This window comes from Barbus barbus (assembly GCF_936440315.1).
Source record: "Barbus barbus genome assembly, chromosome: 12".
Classification (NCBI taxonomy): Eukaryota; Metazoa; Chordata; class Actinopteri; order Cypriniformes; family Cyprinidae; genus Barbus; species Barbus barbus.
The window spans coordinates 8,759,244-8,782,770 of record NC_136740.1 but is presented as its reverse complement, the minus strand read 5'-3'; the positions used below and the strand labels follow the sequence as shown (position 1 = coordinate 8,782,770).

At 40.7% G+C, this 23,527-nt stretch overlaps 1 protein-coding gene across 4 annotated transcripts in view; it reads right to left on the bottom strand.

Moving 5' to 3' along the window:
• The window catches only part of LOC306878374 (growth factor receptor-bound protein 10-like), a 104,902-nt gene that overhangs the window by 71,327 nt on the left and 10,048 nt on the right, over nucleotides 1–23,527 (bottom strand). The gene's annotated exons all lie outside the window — the stretch shown is intronic.

The following is a 23,527-nucleotide window of genomic DNA, read 5'->3' as shown; positions in this document are numbered from 1 at the left end:
ATCGCCCATAGGTGTGGACTCTAATTTATTATTCAGAAAACAAAATTAAAATTAAATTAATCGAGTAATAATTACCAGAGAATCACTATGCAGTTGCTAATGTTCTGGGAGGTTGCTTACAATAAAACAGCAGCACAGTGTTCTCACACAACAAACTAGCAAATGACAACTGTTTACAGTATGAAGCTGAATACAGCAGTTAAATATTATGTGCTTTAACTACCATGTACAAAATAATTGACAAGCTTGACTGTGGTTGTTTTTTTTTTCTAGTTTGACAGCGGTTCCTTCTTTAGTTTCAGAACCCTCATTGATGTTTTATTACCTTTTATAAGCAGTCATTCATTAGTATTTGAAAGCTCAGGAGTAAATCTACACTATTAAACGTTTGGGCCTTTGGTGCAGAGTTCAATTCTGCTCCTGGAGGGCCATTGTACTGCAGATTTTATTTCCAACCAGCTCCTACTCGCCTGACTGGAAGTTTCTAGTGACTTTATTAGCTGGTTAAGGTGTGTTTAATTAGGGTTGCTAAACTCAGTGCACAGTGGCCCTTCAGGAACAAGTTTGGACACCCCTTCTTTAGTGGCTGAAAACTATAACTACAAGTTACTTGCAGCAGAACATTGTTTTAGCAATTATGAGTTCTGCTTTAGCTACTCTGTTCTGCGCGAATGAATCTGTTTGTCATGATACGTGCAGAGAATGAGGCGAGAACTCAAGTGCAGGGGAATGGTGAAGTTTTAATAATAAAAAGAAACAAAACAGAAACATAAATTACCCCGAGGGGAAAAACAGACTGACAGAGCAATGCAAAAACGAGGACTAGAAAACAGACATGACTTACTGCACCAAGAACATATGACAACGTGGCCGAACAGGACTGCAAACACCAGGATCATTTAAAGGAGACAAACGAGGAGGCACCAGGTGTACACGCTGAGACAATTAGGGAATAACAAGGAGGGCGGGGTCAAACAATCAACCGGGGGAACACATGGAACAATCACAACACAAACCCATGTGCTCAGACACGACAGTGACATCTGGTGGCCAACCAGGGCACACCCACAGGATACGTGACACTACCCCCCAACAAAGGAGCAGCTCCCAGATGCTCCACCTGCAACACTAAGAACACACAAAAACATGAAAAATGAAAATACAAAAATGTCAAGAAGGGAGGTGGGCAAGAGACAGATCAGGGGGAGGGATGGTGGGCCAGGCCCGTGCAGAGGCAGGGGGCCCGCAGACCAAGGCCGAGCAGGAGACCAGGACGGATCCGGAGGGACGGACCAGGGGGTTTCCGGCCCAACAGGAACCCCAGCGCACGGCCAGGGTGGGGCCGGAGGGACAAGCCAGGCAGTGAGTCTAAGAACGGCCTCTGTGGCCGTGACAGGACAGACAGTCAGTTCAGAAACGGCCTCTGTGGCCGTGACAGGGCAGACAGTGAGCTCAGGAACGGTCTCTGTGGCCGTGACAGGGCAGACAGTGAGCTCAGGAACGGTCTCTGTGGCCGTGACAGGGCAGACAGTGAGCTCAGGAACGGTCTCTGGCAGGGTAAGGAGCTCGAGTGGAGCCTGCAGGGCGAGAAGTTCGGGTAGAGCCGGCAAGGCGAGGAGCTCGGGTGGCGCCGGCAGGGCAAGGAGTCTGGGTGGCGCCGGCAGGGCAAGGCGCTTGGGTGGCGCCGGCAGGGCAAGGCGCTTGGGTGGCGCCGGCAGGCCAAGAAGTCTGGGTGGCGCCGGCAGGGCGAGGCGCTTGGGTGGCGCCGGCAGGGCGAGGCGCTTGGGTGGCGCCGGCAGGGCGAGGCGCTTGGGTGGCGCCGGCAGGGCGAGGCGCTTGGGTGGCTCTGGCACGACCTCCTGGCCAGCAGTGAGCTCCTGGGTAGCCTCCTGGCCTTGTGGGACGGAGAAGGCCTTCCTCCGCCTCTTCCTCCGTCTCCGGGAGCGGGGCGCCGCTGCGGCATCCTCGGCCGCCGCCTCGGGAGCGCTGTGAGCGGGCACCGCCGCCTCGGGAGCGCTGTGAGCGGGCACCGCCGCCTCGGGAGCGCTGTGAGCGGGCACCGCCGCCTCGGGAGCGCTGTGAGCGGGCACCGCCGCCTCGGGAGCGCTGTGAGCGGGCACCGCCGCCTCGGGAGCGCTGTGAGCGGGCACCGCCGCCTCGGGAGCGCTGTGAGCGGGCACCGCCGCCTCGGGAGCGCTGTGAGCGGGCACCGCCGCCTCGGGAGCGCTGTGAGCGGGCCCCGCCGCCTCGGGAGCGCTGTGAGCGGGCACCGCCGCCTCGGGAGCGCTGTGAGCGGGCACCGCCGCTTGGAGAAGCGTCAAAAACTCCACCAATTCCCCAAAAGTCAAGTGGTCTAGCTCCCTCATCCACTCCTCATCGAGGGGCTCATCAAGGGCAAGGTTAAAGAAGTCCTTGAGAGCCACCTCGTTGTATCCCAAACCCTCTGCTGCCTCACAAAACATCCAGGCAAACATCCTGACGTCAGTGCCCCTCTGACGGAGAGAGTGCAGCGTCCTGACCTGGAGGATCCGTAAAAAAGTGGGGTTCCTCACGTTAGGGGCTGGAGGATGGGAAGAATCCATTCCCCGCTGAGTTCTCTGATGTCGGCCACGTTCTGTCATGATACGTGCAGAGAATGAGGCGAGAACTCAAGTGCAGGGGAATGGTGAAGTTTTAATAATAAAAAGAAACAAAACAGAAACATAAATTACCCCGAGGGGAAAAACAGACTGACAGAGCAATGCAAAAACGAGGACTAGAAAACAGACATGACTTACTGCACCAAGAACATATGACAACGTGGCCGAACAGGACTGCAAACACCAGGATCATTTAAAGGAGACAAACGAGGAGGCACCAGGTGTACACGCTGAGACAATTAGGGAATAACAAGGAGGGCGGGGTCAAACAATCAACCGGGGGAACACATGGAACAATCACAACACAAACCCATGTGCTCAGACACGACAGTGACATCTGGTGGCCAACCAGGGCACACCCACAGGATACGTGACACTGTTAGCCCGAGGCACTCCAAAATTATAACTAAATCAATAAATAAATAATGAAAGAAAGATGGATATCTGAAAATGTGACTTGGTAATTAGGGCTAGTAGGCTATTCATAGGCAAATAGACTAAAATAATAACTAGCTTAAAAATAGGCTTTGTTACCAACATAAACATTGTATTGTAAACCTAGTCAACGCACAGCAAATGTGATGCTATGCAAACTAAACATATTTCTGAAATGCCAAGTGATGGTGTTGATTTGAATTTTTATGGGCACTGTCAATTTTTTGCTTGCAAAGCCATTTTGGTTTAAGGTTCATTTGTAGCTTCAAGCTACTATGACACCATCAACTGCATATGGTAGCCAGACCTTCTTTCCTATATTTACCGATATGACATAAACACGCACAGACAAATTATGGAAATATACAGTTTCCCATGGAATCTATCCAAAACACTCTAAAATGTAGATCATTATTAAAAGGCCTATCATAGTGATTCAAGGCAAGGCAAAAACATGTTTTGAAGGGGTTATCGGATGCCCATTCACCACAAGTTGATATGATTCTTTAGGGTCTTAATGAAAAGTCTATAACATACTTTTGTTAAAATTTCTCAATGGTAGTGTAAAAAAACATCCTTTTTACCCTGTCAAAATCAGCTCTGTTTTCAGGAAGCTGTTTTAGTCTATGTGGCTTTAAATGCTAATGAGCTCTGCTGACCCCGCCCCTCTCTTCCGTGGGGTGACGAGCAGACTGTAAACTACAACTGCGAAACTTGCTAAATAGCACATATTAGGAAAGGCGATTTGCAAAGATTCATAAAAACCCTTATACTCACTTCTTCTGTAGATGAAGCTGGATCACAAATGATTTGCGCGAACAGATGCATTTAGGCAGATCGGGGACCTGCGCATTCCCTTCAAAAACGAAAGTAACATTAATCCTCTGAGTCTTCAGCGGCTCAGATGTCGGGAGTAAATGACGATATTCATTATTACATCCAACAACAGAACACATAAAATCACTTAATCTGAGACATTCTTGTCTTTCTTGTCGACACAATGGTGGATAGCTCTCAGCTCACTCAGGCTGGTCTAATGTAAGACAGCCTTGTCAGTCAACTATCGTGGGAGCGGCCTGCGCAGAACTACGTAATTCTGACAGGAATCTCTGAACAGCCTGATTTGAGAAAGGGGATTTAAAAAAAAACATTGGGTGGATTTTTATCATCATTGGGTGGATGTGTACACACACTTCCAACACACATTTATGTTCAAACAACATGTGAAGTGAATTTTGCATCCAATGACCCCTTTAAAGACAAATGTATGATGTACTCGCTCATTATTTAAAGTTTGCTCATGTTGAGCAAAAAAAAGTTTGATAGTATGGCTTTAAAGGTCCCATTGGCTTGGGCTGATTTTAGAGGCCTTATTCTTGGCCCGTGCGATTACATAATGGAGTCAGGTCTGCGCATTTCACTTTGTCCAATCCTGCAACAAAAGAGTGGGCAGCCCCAGGGGACGATGTCATCACCATTAATCATGTGATTGACCTCCGGACCATGCAGGTCTGAGAGCTCTTCTTTTGGTATCTAATTTCATTCAATGTGCCTGACTCAGAACCAGTATTTAGAAGCCTGCTGAGCACTGAATTGCAATCTCGCAATGCCTGGTTCAGTCAGCCATGGAGCTAAAAAGGAGAACTGGGGGAGGAAGCAACACCTCAGCAGGCATCTGTCTCTAAGGGAAAAGTGAGGGCCGCACTTCTTTTTTAAGGTTCTGAAAAAGAGACAAGAGTTGAGGAACATATGTACAATCTGTCTGCAACTAACTTTTGATTTCCGTACAAAAACAGAAAAAGTCTTTTTTTTAGGTAGAAACTACAAAAAAAAGATAAAAAAAAGGGAAAATTACAAATGAAAGAATATTGAACCTAAGTTTTGGGAATTTGCTTGGTCATTGTTATGATCAAAAGTCATATATTTGGATACCTTAAAGTGTTAGCTAAGTTCAGCCAAAAAGTGAAAAAAAAAAAAAACATTCTCACCCTCAAGTCATTACAAAACAATAAAACTCTCATTCATCTTCTAAACAGAATCATTTTTTTTACTAAGCCTGTTAAAAAACAATGATATTCCACTGAATGTCCACTCAACTAAAACTTTGATGCTTCATAGTGTTCATTAAGACATTGTAAAATATTCCATATGAATCAAGCGATTTAATCCAAGTCTTTAAAGGGACACGACTGATTTATATGATGAATATATGCCAGTTAGGATTTTGTTTGCATAGATATATTCATCAATATCTACAGAACACACTGTTCATGAAATCTGTTCATCATACAGTATAAATCAGTTGTTTCATTCATTGTATCCCCATAAGAACATGATTCCCAACTCAGTTCAGTTAAACTAACCACTGATCAATCATACAGTACATTCCATAAAAAAAAGTTAAACTCAGTCTTGCATGAGTAGGTATTGCACTGAACCATGGAGAGCAGCTGCCACTGAAATCACACAGTAAGATGAGACAAGAAGTTGGTCACAAATTCAGGTGTGACAGGGCAAACACCTTCAACATTCATTCATCATGAAGGATGGAAAACAATTAATACTACTGTTATTTTGTATCTACAGCTCAATCTGACAAAGACGGAGCTTCTTGTCTTCCCTGCCACTCCGACTCTACAGCATGACTTCACGATTCAGTTAGGATCATCAATGATTACTCCATCAACTTCAGTCAGAAATCTTGGTGTGATCTTTGATGACCAGCTGACCTTCAAAGAGCACATTACAAAGACTGCTCAATCCTGCAGGTTTGCACTACACAACATCAGAAAGATCAGGCCCTTTCTGACACAGCATGCTGCACAACTTCTTGTCCAGGCCCTTGTCGTTTCTAGGCTGGACTACTGCAATGCTCTTCTGGCTGGTCTGCCAGCAAACACAATCAAACCTCTTCAAATGATTCAGAATGCAGCGGCACGACTGGTCTTCAACGAGCCCAAAAGAGCGCATGTTACACCCCTCTTCATCTCCTTGCACTGGCTACCAGTGGCAGCTCGCATCAAGTTCAAGACACTGATGCTTGCATACAGAACTACCACAGGCTCTGCACCCTCCTACTTCCACTCACTATTACGAACCTACATCCCCTCCAGAAGTCTGAGATCTGCTAGTGAGCGACGCCTTGTGGTACCATCACAGAGAGGCTCAAAATCACTCTCCAGAACATTCTCGTTCACCATTCCTGGCTGGTGGAATAATCTTCCCACCCCTATCCGGAATGCTGGATCCCTGTCAATCTAAATAAATAAAACTAAATAAACTCAAAAAAAAAAAAAAAATCTTAATCTTTCCCTCTATCCTTCTCTCCCTCCCTTATTAGCTTGTACTTATTTGAACAATGACTGAGACTTGGTGTTACGAGCACTTCCTCTGTCTAATTGCCAAATGACTAAATGTAAATGTAATATTTATACCATGGGGGTTGGTGGAATTAAGCTGCTTTGTTTGTTAGTGTTTTCAAAGAATCCTGTTTAAAATGTCAAAGGTCAAAGCTCTTAAGCTGTGTTAACCTTGTAGACAATTTAACAGCAACCAAATGGAATATGGCACTCAAGTTGTATGGACTACATGAATGCTATTTTTATGGTGCTTCAATGCTTGTGGCAAAAATTCAGCAAAATAGTATTACGTAACTTCTTGAACTTTTTGCAACACCTTTAAAGTGATATGCCCAGTGAGCTTTACTAAAAGCATGTTCAGTTTTATCCAAAAAAAAGATGAATGTGAATCTGGCAGCATTTTATTATCTTGGTTGTTTTACACATTGCATCACTTAATAGTATCAAGATAATATCAAGATAGTAGTGCTAAAATTTATCGCAAGTGAAACACTTTACCAGGTGAGCTATTGAGCATGTTTAGTATGTCTAAAAGGCAATATACATATGGAGCTGGTTATGTGAAGCAAACATCAAAATGTTTTTGTTTACAAATCACACACACTGGCAAAAGTGTTTGGAGGTCATAACACAATATTGTGGAAGAAACTGCGCAAAAAAAAATGAATTTGCTTAATTTGACTACTTGCTAGTGTAATCATAATTTGGAATAAAAGTTATTAAAAGGAATGATTGTAAAGAGGGATATAACCTCTGCCTTGACCCCTATAGCGCTCTGTGCGTGGCTTGTTTGTTTGTTCTCCAGATTGTCCCAGCACAAAAGCTCAATTGTACTGTGAGCTATGACGGCATGAAATGTTTGTTGGACACTGTGGTAAGAAGTTCATGTGTGCTTACACAGTAAAAGGAGAGCTTTAACATCTAGCAGTGATTAGCCCTGAAGCAAAGGCAAAGGCCAAGCCTTTGGGATCTCCACTAGCCACCAGCTATTTAAAGTAAATCCTTATTGAAAAAGTAAGAACAGTTCCCTGAAGAGATCTTTTCTTTACTGCGTGTTGAGGACGGAAGAAAAAATAAATATCTTGTCAGCAGAGCTGGGTAGATTACTTACAAATTTTAGTTTTTTACTGCTGTTCCACAGAATAAAATTCAATAAACAGTTGTTAACAAAAAAAATAAAAATTAAACAATTAAACAAACTCCCTTTCGAGGAAATTCTCTTCACTCGGCGGCCATATTTGCAACGCATCCAGGCAGCTCGTGCAAGACCTATCTTAATGAATGGTGGAATCCTGAAATCTCAAAAACTGCTCGCTGAACTCACAATTAAATTACATATGTTGAATCAGCAACAAAAATCTGAAATTAATTGCCCCATGAATGTTGTTTCTTATGCTCAAATAGCGTTTAAAAATCTTATTTTGTAATTTATTCTAATTACCTGCTTATGACTTCACATGTGCATTGGCTGTTCTAGTCAGGTTTCTATGAGAAATTTGGCTCTTTCATTTAGAAGGTGGAACTATTCCTCCATATTGCACATTGCAGTTTCTCCCATTCATAAGTATAGGAGTGAACTGTCTTTGTATTTCTATAGTCTTTGTTTTAAATAAAAAACTTACTAAAAAAGATATAATATGTTTAGTTTGCATAATATTTTTTATTTACCTGCATGCCATGTGATCATTAATCGACATCAAAAGAAACTGTGAACATGCAAATGTGATACTTAATCATTGAAATATTTATTTTAAAATCTCAGGGGTACATAAAGCAAATATATTTGGTGAATAAGGTTTAGATGACAAAAAGTTTTGGAATGCCTGCATTACATATAACTAAGAAATAACATGAATATGTGCATTTTAATTAGTTATAATTAATAATACATGGTTAAAAAACCTACAGAGTAAAAATTCAAATAAAAATGAAAGTGTTCATCAGTAGTTGATGCAATGCTGAAACCCCTCTTAAACCTGAAATGATTTTTGTAAATCCAGTGGTCAAATGCTGTCGCCACCTGACTAATGTCACGGTGCACACAGCAGGGAGGATCAAGGACACGCAGACGAGGATGCAAACTCAAATAATATGTCTTTAATGAAGACATCACGGCAAGGCAAGGCAGACACAGACATCAAACACCGGGGGTAAAGAGTAGACCAGACGACATTACACTGAACAGACAGCACTATAAATATACAGGTAAATCATAGATAATGAGACGAACACAGCTGGACAAGCCTTAACTAATAATCACATCAGACAAGGACAGGAAACAAACCAAATATGGGCACGGAAACACAGGGAGCACGTGGAAACACAAGACACACACAACAGAGGTCTGACATCTATCTATCTGTCTTAAACTAGTTGTTGATATGTTCTGGGTTTTTTTTTTACACTGCTGACAGTTTGTATTTACTAAAATCATGTTTAGGTTTTTTTTTTTTTTACCAAGATCCAAAACTAAAACAATCTTTCTGCTCTGTGCTTGCTTCATTTGAGAAATATCTATGCATAAACCTGGACTTAAAGAATGACCAGGCTGACAGTTAAATTTGTTTTAATGAATGATTTCTACTATTTGGTGAAATAACATGACAAGTGTTTTTACACTAGCAGCTCTACCTTCAGACTGATGACAGAGTTCCACAAAAGGGCTGTCCTCAGCTCCAGAGAGAATTTCAGCTTCTCTGTGTGGTTGTCAGAGTCCATAAAACCACTGCGTAATGCAAGGCTGTCAGCGGGAAGGGAGGGAGGGAAGCAGCATGCCAAATTACGCAATCTAATGCTACAGAGAGAGTGAGAGAATCTGGCTGCAGCTCAACTCGACTCTTCCCGAACACATCTGTACATTCACATCATGTCTCTCAGTAATACTCAGTTCTCACATTATAAAACAAATCTCACAGCTTATATTCATCCATGACATGGAGTAGGAATGGAACACTAAATCCTTTAATTCAGAAAACATCACAATTATGTCCTAAAATATGCAAAGAGTTTCATGGTGCTAGGGGAAAACACACAGTGAAATGGAATGTGGCACTTGAACGCCACAAACGCAGTTTTTAAACATACACAGCCCCTTAACATGAGATGACCTGTGTAAAAAGAATCTTTTTATACGTTCCAGAAATTAGGCCAAAATGCATGGAATAATTTTTCATATTGGGGAATACTGATAAAGGGAAAGGTAGAAATTCGGCTCACTGCAATAACTCTACTTCCATTGGGATATACTGTATGTTAACTTCCAAACGTATTTGGTGCTTTGGCACCCCTCCTAAATTCCTTGCATTCTACAGGCTAAATATTTTCTTTCTTACTAAATGGGGCACACATGAAACTATTTGGGTTATTTATAGACCTGACCGTCCGTCCAGGATAAAAACAGCTGACCATTGACGTTACCAAGCATAGTGTGGTCTTTACTTAGCTATTCAAATTTAAAAATGATTCCATAGACAACCTTGAAATGACATATCACTTCCTCAAACAGATTATAAGCACAATATACTGTTCAAAAGTTTGGGATCATTAAGACATTTATACCTTTATTCAGCAACGACACATTTAATTGACCAAAAGTAACAGTAAAGACATTAATAATGCTACAAAATATTCAAATCTTCTTTTGAACTTTTTTTATTTATCAAATAATCTTTTAAAAGTATCTCAATTCCCTATGACTAAGTCTATTAAGCAGTAAAGTAATTTTCAAATGTGATAATAATAAGAAATGTTACTTGAGCATTAAATCAGCAAATTAGAATGATTTCTAAAAGATCATGTGACACGTGCTGGTGAAAATTCTGCTTTACCATCACACAAATAAATGTTATATTACATTACATTAAAATAAGGAAACATTTATTTGAATTTCTAATATTTTCCAATATTAGTTTTTTTTTTTTATCAAATAGCATAAGAGCATACAAGACTTATTTCAAAAACATAAAAAATCTTACTTTTAACAGTAGTATAAGATCTACCTTTAAAATTAATTAATTAATCCTTTTTTTTATTATTTTTCATTTTATATATATATATATATATATATATATATATATATATATATATATATATATATATATATATATATATTTGTTATGATAGGACAATATTTGGCTGAGATACAATTATTTGAAAATCTGTAATCTGCGGGTGCAAAAAAGAATCAAAATATTGAGAAAATCGCCTTTAAATATATATATATATATATACAGTATAAATATAAACAGTATAATCAACTCTGCATGCTGTAATCATTTTATATTACTGGGAAAGATTTTCAATTCTAGACCACTCCAACATTACCATGCAACATCCTAGGAATATTCTAGAGACCATTAGCCAAAATGCACCATCTCCTCAGGAATGCTGGGAGCGCATTCTTTCCACATAGGGTACTGGGAGGAGAGTCGCAAAACGGCATGCATTGATTTGTAGGGCAAAGTGCAGTGATGAGAGAGAGACGAGCTGAAAATAGGACAGCAATAAAAAGTGAGAAAGAGTGAGATAGCAAGTGAGAGAGAAGGACAGCGAAAATGCCTGGTTGGGAGGGATGCTGGAATGTGAGCTGCTCTTTCGAGCTGTGTGTCCAGAAGCAAAGGGGCCATCCAAATGCAGCAAGTCATGAATATTTATGAGCTGCTTTCCACACCCCCTTCCTCTCTGACTCCTCCCACTACAGATTAAATGAGCCTTTCTTCTACTGGCAGGGGTCAGGAACAACACTCCCTTTACCGACACTAATCTCAGGTCTTAAATTCAGGTTTAGATTCAGATTGGACAAGGATGAAAATGCTGAATTGTAGTAAAACATAAAATAAAACAGAGGCTGAAAAACATTTCAGCAGTGTAAAAAAAAAAAAAAAAAAAAAAGATCTTTGCTTATCTGAAAAATCATGGATTAATTTAAAAAAATTACCAGCCATAAATATTTCTTATTGACCATGAAACTTGATTCTTAATTTTTATAACAAAATATATATTTGTCCTAATAAAATGTTTAGCTATAGATAAAAAATAATCGAATTTATTTATATATTATATTTTCTAATTGCATGTGTGAACCTTGAACTTGGAAAGTCTAGAATCAAAACATTTATACTTTTTACAAAATAAAAATTATAAAAATAAAAATAAAGAAGACTTTCCCATTTAAGACACCTAAAACTATGGCTGTAATATGACTTCAATAGTCATACAGAAAATTGCATACAGTATTTAGTCTCGAGCCCTAGACTCGAGTCCAAGACTATTTTTTCATGGACTGGGGAGCATTTGGACTTGGGCTCGACTCAGACTCATCCCTTGACTTGACTAGGACTACTCAGGTCTTGAATAGGTTGGTCTCGACAACAACACTACCTAAAACATATTTAAATAAACATGTCTGCTTTCCACATGATTGCATGATTAGCATTCCACCTGTTTGCATCTCAAGGGCTTCATAGTCCACACATCTACCAACAAGAACCAGAAACATTTTCCAAGCAATCCTAAAACTATATACTTCAAGAATACCAGTAAAGTTATATGTGCTTAGCTCTATGTGGAATGACAGTGAATCTACCCAGAACTGGCTATATAGTCCAAAGCTAAGTGTCCAAGAAAGAAAGTCATTGAAATAAAGGCCATCAAGAGGCATCTAGAAGTCTCCACGCACAGGATCATTAATCAAGAACAGTGCATGAAGATGAAAGCTACTAAAAAAGTATTTTGTTGAACCTAGCCAAACCTAAGCCATCAAACGTCCCCGCAGTGAAGCCTGCTGTTTTAGGGATGCTTCCTTAAATCAGGGATTGGAAAACCCATAATAATCGAGGAAAAGTTGGAAAGAGTAGAGAACATTCTTACTGCAGAAAAAAAAAAAAATTATAGTCGACAAGAGCACCAGGACTGGGAAGGTCATTGCACACTGAATGACACTATTTCGACAAACTATTTCCCCGTCTAAATACTGTAAAGCTGATATAAAGCCACCCAGCTTTATATCAAGCCGATGTAAAGCTGCTTTGACACAATTTGCATTGTTAAAAGCGCTATACAAATAATATTGACTTAACTGACTCTGAAATTTTCGTCAGAAATTTTCGCACGTTAAAAAATAAATACGACATCACGTTATGTCACGTTATGTCAACGACATTTACAGACTGCCTCCGAAATTTTTGTCCGTCAAAAAAAAATTTGGATCAGGTTCGATTTTTTCCATTTTTCGCATCCGTAACAAGCATTTTGAGAGGTGTTTTGACAGTTCAGAGCCACTGTACAAGCGAATGCCAAAATCCAGAATGGCGATTGTCAAGTTCATCCACTGTATATGAAGAGTTTGGTTCCAAAACACGATAAACAGCATTTTTTTTTTTAAGAAATGAGTTTCCGCTACAATCAGTATTGTATGTGGTCGGTATTGAAAAGTCCATTTTTAATTTTACGCAAAATGCGATATCTGCCGAGTTATTCTGTCATTCTCTTCTCCCTTTTTTTTCCAAACCGCGACAAACGCCAGTCTCCCTTCTCTCCAGAATGCGATAAATCCGCTCAACCAATCACAGCGCACCATTCCACGCACTGTAAACTGTACCAGTAATGGCGGCGCTTTGAATACACCTGGCATCCTAGTTTTGCTCATCTACTTTGTACTTTGTGATCAACAAAAAAACTGAAATTAGGGCTGCACGATAAATCGCGTGTGATTGTCATGCGCATCTCGTCGGTTCTGTGATCTCCATCATGTGCTTTCAGATGGAGCGGCATTTAGCCTATAGCAGGGGTGTCCAAACTATCACTCGCTATCACTCCTATGGCGGCCCACGAGGGATTTTTAAAAAGTATACAAATCTGCAGAAGTGGGCAAACTACGAGCGTTTCCATCCAGCCTGTGAGGCAGTTGTTCCAAAATATCTAATTTGATGCAATATCAGTAATATCCAATGTAGCCTGTAGTGCAGTATATAACCCCTGATTTACACTGTCCCGCCGCTCCGACGCGGCCACCGGAGCAGATCGCGGCCACTCCAGTCAATCCGCAGCACGTTTCAGAAGCGGCTCTCCACACCGCTTCACTAAAAATAGGTGCCTAGTCTATATTTGACGGACGCCGCGTTCAAGCGGCACAGCGAATACAAAATAAAATGTCAAAATAGCCATATATGCTACAAAACTGGCACAATTGTAAATAAGTTACTTGTTTTAAAAATGTGAAAGTGTTAATTTGTTTTGAAAAATGCTTTGTATTGGAACCGTTTTAAAAATGTTTAAAATGCTCTGTAGACTTTCCAGTATCAAAACAAATGCCAGCGTTATACCATTATCCTCCTGCTCAAGGGTGCTGTAATTTTTTGGGAAATTTTTTGTAATTTTATCTTGCAAAGATATGCTTTCTTCTGTTTTCCACACACATTTTTATGATAATGATATAGTAGCCTACTGTTTTTCTGGATTATAAATTGCCTTTTTTTTATCTGAAACGTGCTGCAATTTCCAAGGTGACTTAAAGCAATCAAGGTCAAGCGCAAAGTGCGCACATTAGGATTGGTGAGCGTCAATCTAGAATAAACAAAAAATAAAAATCATTGCTTCATTTGTCATAAACATTATGCGGCCCCTCACTTAATGTGGAAAACTTGATGTGGCCCTCGAGTCAAAAAGTTTGGCCACCCCTGGCCTATAGCCTTCACAGAGCCATCACTGACAAGCTACGTTCATAATCGCAGATGAATCCATCTGTAGTATCGCGTAGTTTGTCAGTGTAAGTGTTTTTATTAATGCCATTATTGTACAGCGTATAGCACTAGTCAACTAAATTAATATAATATGGCAAAGATCAATGCACATTTGGAAGTTTAACGTAAGAGAAATGTCATTTTTTAATTTCTGTGGTCTAATGTGATATTGTTGTTCAAGTTCATGTTCTTGTTCATGATACAATTTAATTTTATTGTTGTAATTAATTTAAAGAATTAACTAGATAACTTGTTGAATTAATTTTGGGAGTGATGACTGATTGAATGTACGCTATTTTTAGTCCAGTGCCTGTATATAAGACTGTCATATGTGGATCAACTTACTTTCAATATGAAAAATAACATATTGATTCAATGGATTTATTGCATTTTGAAAAAACAAAAACAAAAAAACATGGATTTATTGCATTTTGGTCAAAAACAAAATTGTTTTCATAATAAATCTTTGATTTATCCTTGAATCCTTGAATTTTTTATGTTATTACATCCTAAAGATGCTATGTGAAAGTTTGTAACAGAAAATAGTGGTTTTCATCTTGCCACTTTCTTGGTAAAGAAAACAAATTTTTACTCAAATTAATCAAAATGGATTTATAGGGTTTTGGAACCAAACTCTCCATATAGATCCTTGCACACTGAGTTCACAGAAATTGGTGGTCTTCTTTTTAATATGTGGCTCTAGTATCGCTAGCAAAGCATCACACTGAGCTACTGACATCCTGAAGTAAACTTTGAATTGCCCATGATAATCCCACTGCTCCTTAATAAGGAGGATGATCTCTCTGTCCTCTTTATATTTTAGGATTGGATGGACCCAATATTTCCTTTCTTTTTCTTTCTTTTAAGAAGGGAGAGTACAACAAAATCATCCTCAATGCTTGAAGACTCCATTTAGTAGGCTACTGTTTTGTGATTTTTTTACCAACGAATTAATTAATACGCATAGGACTCATTGCGCAAGGTTTCTGTGCATGACAAATTTTTAGGATTACGAATACGAAAAAACGCATACGAAAATTTCGGACTGACCTTTAGTCTTCAAATAGTAATGGAGATATAGCATGTGGGGCAATAAACGTACTGGTCTAATGGTCTAACAGTGTATCTTAAGCTAGACATCTTCCTTTCCTTTCAAGTTTACTTTCAACCTATTTAAAAAAAACCTGCAAAATGTGTAATTTTCAAGTCAACATTGCATAAAGACTGAAGCTGTGTCTCAAGATTACAAATGCGCATGGTTTTCACCTACGCTCTGTGCAGAATTATTAGGCAAGTGAATATTTTGACCATATCATAATTTGTATGCATATTTTCCAACTTCAAGCTGTATAAACTTGAATGCATATTGGATTTAAGCATATCAGGTGATGTGTATTTGTGTAATGAGGGAGGGTGTGGCCTAAGGATATCAACACCCTATATCAAGGTGTGCATAATTATTAGGTAGCTTCTTTTCCTAAGGCAAAATGGGCCAAAAAAAAGAGATTTAACTGACTCTGAAAAGTCAAAAATGGTAAAAAGTCTTTCAGAGGGATGCAGCACTCTTGAAATTGCTAAGATATTGGGGCGTGTTCAAAGAACCATCAAATGTTTTGTTGCAAATTGTCAACAGGGTTGCAAGAAACGTGTTGAGAAAAAAGCCGCAAAATTAAGGGAGGGAACGGGAACGTCTTCAGTGTGACCACGCTCTGAATCACGTGTGTAATCAGTCCAATGGATGGGCGAGACGTCACGGGCGGGGTGACCTAGAGACCAGGAAACTTAAAAGCATGTGTGGTGGATACAGCGGCAGCTTCTGGGAAAAGAAGCAAACGCTCGCAGGGATGCCAGAATTATGGCAATGAGACGCAGCGTCTCGTTCCCTCGGGGAACCACGGTTAAATGCGTAACCTGGAGACGTTCCCCTTCAGGAGCTCGAGCTGCGTCGAAACGCTATGGGAACAAGTACGCCCACGCCGCCAGACTTAGAGAACATAACATAAAATAAATGTTTACACAGAGAAATTTTACACTTTTATCCACTAAATGATCTCATTTCAAATTTGATGCCTGCTACAAGTCTCAAAAAAGTTGTCACGGGGGCAACAAAGGGCTGAAAAAGCAAGACATTTTGAAAAGATTCAGCTGGTAGAACATCTAGCAACTAATTAAGTTAATTGACATCAGGTCTGTAACATGATTAGCTATAAAAGGGATGTCTTAGAGGGGCGGAGTCTCTCATAAGTAAAGATGGACAGAGGCTCTCCAATCTGTGAAAGAGTGTGTAAAAAGATTGTGGAATACTTTAAAAACAACGTTCCTCAATGTAAAATTGAAAAGGTTTGCAAATTGCATCATCTACAGTGCATAAAATCATCAAAGGATTCAGAGAAACTGGTGAAATCTCTGTGTGTAAGGGACAAGGCCGAAGACCTTTGTTGGATGCCCGTGGTCTTCGGGCCCTCAGACGACACTGAATCACTCATCAGCACAATTATGTCATTGACATTACTAAATGGGCTCAGGAATACTTCCAGAAACCACAGTCGTTAACACAATTCGCTGTGCCATCTGCAGATGCCAACTAAAGCTCTATCATGCAAAAAGGAAGCCATGTGTGAACATGGTCCAGAAGCGCGGTCGTGTCCTATGGGCCAAGGCTTGTTTAAAACGGAATGTTTCAAAGTGGAAAAGTGTTCTATGGTTAGACGAGTCCAAATTTGACATTCTTGTTAGAAATCACGGACGCCATGTCCTCCGGGCTAAAGAGGAGGGAGACCTTCCAGCTTGTTATCAGCATTCAGTTCAAAAGCCAGCATCTCTGATGGTATGGGGGTCCATAAGTGTATACGGCATGGGCAGCTTGCATGTTTTGGAAGGCACTATGAATGCTGAAAGTATAAAGGTTTTAGAGCAACATATGCTCCCCTCCAGATGACGTCTATTTTAGCAGCACAATGCAAAACCACATACTGCAGCTAATACAACAGCATGGCTTCGTAGTAGAAGAGTCCGGGTGCTGAATTAGTCTGCCTGCAGTCCAGATATTTCACCTATAGAAAACATTTGTCGCATCATTAAATGAAAAATATGTCAAAGATGACCACGAACTCTTCAGCAGCTGGAAACCTATATCAGGCAAGAACTCCAGAGACTCATAACCTCGATGCCCAGACATCTTCAAACTGTTTTGAAAAGAAGAGGAGATGCTACACCATGGTAAACATGCCTCCATCCCAACTATTTTGAGACCTGTAGCAGGCATCAAATTTTAAATGAGCTCATTTTGTGCATGAAGTGGTAAAATTTCTCAATTTAAACATTTGTTATGTTATCTATTTTCTATTGTGAATAAAATATTGGCTCATGTGATTTGAAATTCTTTTAGATTTCATTCGGCACCGTGGAGGAAACGTGTAACCAAGGAGTGTCTGGCCACAGACTGATCACCAAGAGGGGCGTGGTTGGCCGTAATGGCTGCCACGTAAAGCTTCAAGGTGGAGTGGTTCAACCCTGCAGAGAATCGGGCCAACTGGGCACCTAACTGGGTCGAGCTGGCGGTCTCCGCACCAAGAAGTGAATTCAAGGCATACAGTTTCCTCATTGAGGGAGCTCTGGATTGGACTATGGTCTCAACAACCTCGGTTGAGAGACCGGAGGCTATGAGTTGTGCCCCCTCAGGGGCCACACCTACAGCTTCCACAACTCTGGGCGGGGGTGGACGATGGTGCTGAGAAAGGAGATCCCTCCTGACGGGAATCTCCCATGGAGAGCCGTCGAGGAGGGAAATCAGGTCCGAGAACCACACTCGGCCCGGCTAGATCGGGGCTACTAATAGCAGGTGGACCCCATCCTAGCACACTCTCTCCAGAACTCCCAGGAGCAGAGCAATCGAGGGAAAGGCGCACAGATGAAGCCTCGGCCACATCTGGACCATAGCGTCCAGTCCGAGAGGAGCAGGATGAGTCAGAGAGAACCACAGGGGACTGTGCGATGTCTCCTGAGTCGCAAAAAAGTCCACCTGAGCCTGGCCAAAATCTCTCCCTATCTGCTTCACCACCTTGGTTGGGGTGAAGCCTCAATTCCCCGGGCCTCGGCCCCTGCCTCAAAAGGATGTCTGCTCCCACATTGAGATGCCCAGGAATGTGGACTGCTCTCAGCGAGAGGAGTTTGCCCTGGGACCGCATAAGAATCTGGTGCGCCAGCCTGTAAAGGGGGCACGAACGCAGAGCTCCCTGGTGGTTGATGTTAGAGACCACCTCTTTGTTGTGGGTGCGCACCAACACATGGTGATCTCTTAGGTCTGGGAGAAAGTGTTTCAATGCTAGAAACATGACCAGCATCTCCGGGCAGTTGATGTGCCACGTGAGATGGCGACCGCTCCACAGACCGTGGGCCGAGCGGACACTCATGACCACATCCATCATTAGCATTACGTGATGTCAAGGGGCTCCCAGCACCGAGCCCCGTGTCAAGAACCAAGGATTCCTCCACATTTCTAAGGCACGTAGGCATCTCCGCCTGATCTTGAGCATGAGAAGCGGATTTACCCTTGGGGAGAACCCTTGGTCTTGAGCCTCCACTGTAGGGGTCTCAGGTACAGCAGGCCAAAAGGTATCACTTTTGAAAAGGTATCACAGTGTGAAAAAAACACACTGCTCAGTTTAAATATGTAGTAAAATCTGTGCCGTTAAGCGTTATCACCGTACCGCGGTGAAGTTATGCAAAAGATTTTGTTTTACGTGGATATTGGAACGTGAGTGAAGTAGAACTACATAAAAGGTAAATAATAGGCTATTTTGGCATTCAAATACATCACAAATACGGAAACATTTGATTTTGTGTCGAACGAGAGATCCAACGTTGGTTTCAGTTTCGTTTTAGCCTAAATTAATTTGTTTTGGTTTGTCGTTTAAATAGCTATAGCATCTTACATTTTTAATTCTTGTTCTTTTCTAAATAGCCTACTGTTAAATTAAAGGATTGGTGTGGAGTGAGGGGAACTAAAATAGCCTAGCTATGTTTACAGTGTTTATTATAATGTTTGCAATTCGCGTCGGCCTATTTCTGAATGAAATAATAAAATGCAACTTATTGATCGTTTTCAATCACATGACCGGCTCGAAGACTTGGAGGGCAAAACATCCATAGAACTGTTGCACACACGTGTCAATTTTTCATCTGTTTCCCAGCAGCAAATATTTAGATCACCTCTCAAAAGAATAAAACAAAGATATTCCTAAACAAAATGCAAGTTTTGGCCATTTGCAATCCATATTAAGCACCCGCGGCAATATTTCAATCATAAACATAAAGTGCGACAAAATGTTGTAAAAACACTTAAAGTGCCTTAATATATTTAAAACAGTAATATTAAAAGATCAAATTCAGTAGTCACCCCATTAATGATGCGTAGTTTACATAGGCAAGCAGATGAGGCCAATCTGCTTGCCTCAATCCACTTAACGGTTCAGTGTTTTTCTTCTAATGGTTTTCTATGGGAAGCCATTTAATGTGAAACTTTGCACATTGTGTTTATATTCTGGCTCCATCCTCTTGCCTGTACAAAATATACATCATCAATAAGGTGTCCACTGAATCTCGCCTTTTAATATCTGTGTTATACTACATTACTACTTGATGCTGAGAGGTTTGCGATTGTAGCTCCGTGTAGCTTTGCTTTTCTGTTGAATCTCTTACTTTCACTCTCTGTTGTTTAAAGTGATAATATATAACTTAATTCCCACCATATTTCTGGCATTATCTATCAAACTAATTTGATCGTTCGCTTTTTAAAACCACGAGTGCAGTGTGCGTGCAGCGCGTTAACATTCGTTAGCCGGTTAGCTTTTCACTCGCTGTTCCATTCGCGTTTCTACTATTGTTTTCTTTTTTCTCGTGTCGTTTTTTAACGAGTTCATCAAATAAAAGTGGTAAGCGAATTATTCTTCAATCACGGTGAGTAATAGCTTCTTCTCCTGCTATTGTTGTTTGCACTGTTTGCCACATGTACAGTTTATCTCTCTCTGTCGGCGACGAGGGATTCACATGTGATAAATGCAGGGAAATAGTTAGGCTGAGAGAGAAGATTTCAGAATTAGAGACACGCATCCAAACTTTAGTTGAGGACAGTAAGAATGTAAGGGCTGTAGATACTGCTTTGTATGCGATTAGCTCAGAGAGTCCTGTACATTGTTCGGTTCCGGTAGAGCCCGTGTAGCAGGGCAACTGGGTGACTGTGAGGCGGCCTAGTCGCAGGTCAAAACACCACTCTTCCGTTCTGATCAAACATCAAACAGGTTAATCAAAGAGGTATTTCGTATTGCTTGGCGGGAAAGTACCCTGTCCTACAGAAAAGCATTAAAAACTGCTAGCTCTGCTTACTTTACGTCTCTTTTAGAAGAGAACAAACACAACCCCAAGTATTTATTTAATACAGTGGCTAAATTATCAAAAAATATAACATCAGCTGGTGCAGACATTACCCAGCAGCACAGTAGTAATGACTTTATGAACTACTTTACTTCCAAGATCGAAACTATTAGAGATACAATTGTAACCATGCAGCTGTCAGGCACAGTATCGCATCAGATGCACTATAGATCCCCTGAGGAACAATTCCACTCATTGGAACTGAAGAAGTGTATAAACTTGTTAAATCATCTAAACCAACAACCTGTATTTTAGACCCTGTTCCATCTAAGCTCCTAAAAGAGGTGCTTCCAGAAGTAATAGATCCTCTTCTGAATATTATTAACTCATCATTGTCATTAGGATATGTCCCAAAAACCTTCAAACTGGCTGTTATTAAGCCTCTCATTAAAAAAAACACAACTTGACCTCAAAGAAATAATTACTTACAGACTGATCTCGAATTTCCCTTTTCTGTCAAAGATATTAGAAAAGGTAGAATCATCACCACTATGTTCCTTCTTAGAGAAAATGTGAGGATTTCCAGTCAGGCTTTAGACCATATCATAGTACTGAGACTGCTCTCATTAGAGTTACAAACAACCTGCTTTTATCATCTGATCGTGGTTGTATCTCTCTATTAGTGCTACTGGATCTTAGCGCCGCGTTTGACAGTATCAACCACAACATTCTTTTAAATAGACTAGAAAATTATGTTGGCATTAGAGGAAGTGTACTGGCATGGTTCAAATTGTACTTATCTGACCGACATCAATTTGTGGCAGTAAATTAAGAGGTATCATGGAGTATCTCAAGGCTCAGTACTTGGCCCATTACCTTTCACGCTTTACATGTTACCCTTGGAATTGATATCAAAAACTGGATGACTAGCAATTTCTTACTGCTTAATTCTGAAAAAACAGAGGTGTTAATTAGTGGACCAAAAACTTTTGCATGTAATAACCTAGATCACTGTCTAATACTTGACGGCTGCTCTGTAAATTCTTCGTCATCAGCTAGGAACCTAGGCGTACTTTTTGATAGATAGATCTTTCTAGCATTTGTAAAACTGCATTTTTCCATCTTAAAAATATATCTAAATTACGACGTATGCTCTCAATGTCAAATGCAGAAACATTAATTCATGCATTCATTATTGTAATGCTTTATTGGGTGGTTGCCCTGCACGTTTAATAAACAAACTCCAGCTGGTTCAAAATGCAGCAGCTAGAGTTCTTACTAGAACCAGGAAGTATGACCACATTAGCCCGGTTCTGTAAACACTGCACTGGCTCATTGTATACATTTTAAGATCTTGCTAATTACCTATAAAGCCCTGAATGGTTTGGCACCTCAGTATTTGAGTGAGCTCTTATCGCATTATAGTCCTTCACGTCCGCTGCAAACTCAAAACTCTGGCCATTTGATAATACCTAGAATATCAAAATCAACAGCGGGCAGGAGATCGTTTTCCTATTTAGCACCCAAACTCTGGAACAATCTACCTAACACTGTTCGGGAAGCAGACACACTCTGTCAATTTAAATCTAGATTAAAGACCCATCTCTTTAACCTGGCTTACACATAATACACTATCGCATTGCTATAATTCAAATCCGTTAAAGGATTGTTAGGCTGCATTAATTAGGTCAGCCAGAACCGGGAACACTTCCCAAAACACCTGGGCCCGTATTCATGAAAAATTTTAATGCAAAAAGTAGCTCCTAGTGACAAAATTCTAAGAAAATTCTTACAAATGTGGGCGTTTACTCTTAAAATTAAAGAAAAAATCCTAGTAAAGAAAAAAGTAATTCAGAAAGCATCTTAACCCTTAAAAGAGGTCTTAAGGTCAAACTTGTTAGGAGTATGGACGAGGACTTTTAAGGGGCTTAAGAGTTTCTTTAGCAGCGGAGAAAATGGACGAAAATGAAGAGGGAGATGAAATGTGTTGCACACAATGCATGACAGTGAGTTAATAAGACGCTACACATTAGTTCGTGCAGGGATCATGTTTGTGACTGATCTTATTAAAGACATGCTAACATCTCAGACACCGCGCAGAATTGCCATAGCGCCAGAAATCACTACATTAAAATATTTGGCAACTGGAAAAATGCAACTATGCAGCAGTGATGATTTGGGTCTGTTACAGCACTTATTAGGCTTATATGTATCTGTTCATTTCCTATAAAACACAGTAAATATGCAGGGCCGGCCCCAAGGCGCCCAAACGAGTTACTGTGCCCCCTCTCCCCTCCTTGCTGAACGCGATCGATTTTGAAAGCGAAAGTACCGATAAAACAGCGCACATAATGCGATTGCACGCTTTAGCGAGTGTCAGCAACTGCACGAGATCACAGACTGCAGCCCCCCCACCCCCCGACACACACACACACACAACGTGATTTGTGCCCCCCCCTAGAAATTTAAATGCCCCCGATGGAGGTGCCCTGGCGCCGGCTCTGTAAGTATGACAGCATGGTAAATAAAAAATAAAGAATATATATACATATATAATGTGTGTGTGTGTGTGTGTGAGAAAGAGCGAGAAGAAAAATTCCGCCTGTAATTTCAAAGTGAAGGCTTATAATATACCGTACTCTTAAAAGCACTCTTTTATTTCCTTCTTGACAACCAACCAATCACAGTCTTCAAAAGATTGTGTCATACATAGCAACTCACTAAGATGAAAGTTTTTGTCTTTTCCTCGCTCAGAGTTGCTCTCAGATCGGTCCCGAATCGCTCTTAAGCTAAGACTCCTACGTAAAAGTTTTTAAGCTAAATTAAGAGTTTTCTGAGAGGATTCTTAGAATCTTTATGAATACGGGCCCATCTGTACCAGATGTGGGGTGTGGTGATGGCACAGTGGATAAGACACATGCCTTTGGTGTGAGAGACCCGGGTTCGAATCCACTGTGAGACACCAATGTGTCCCTGAGCAAGA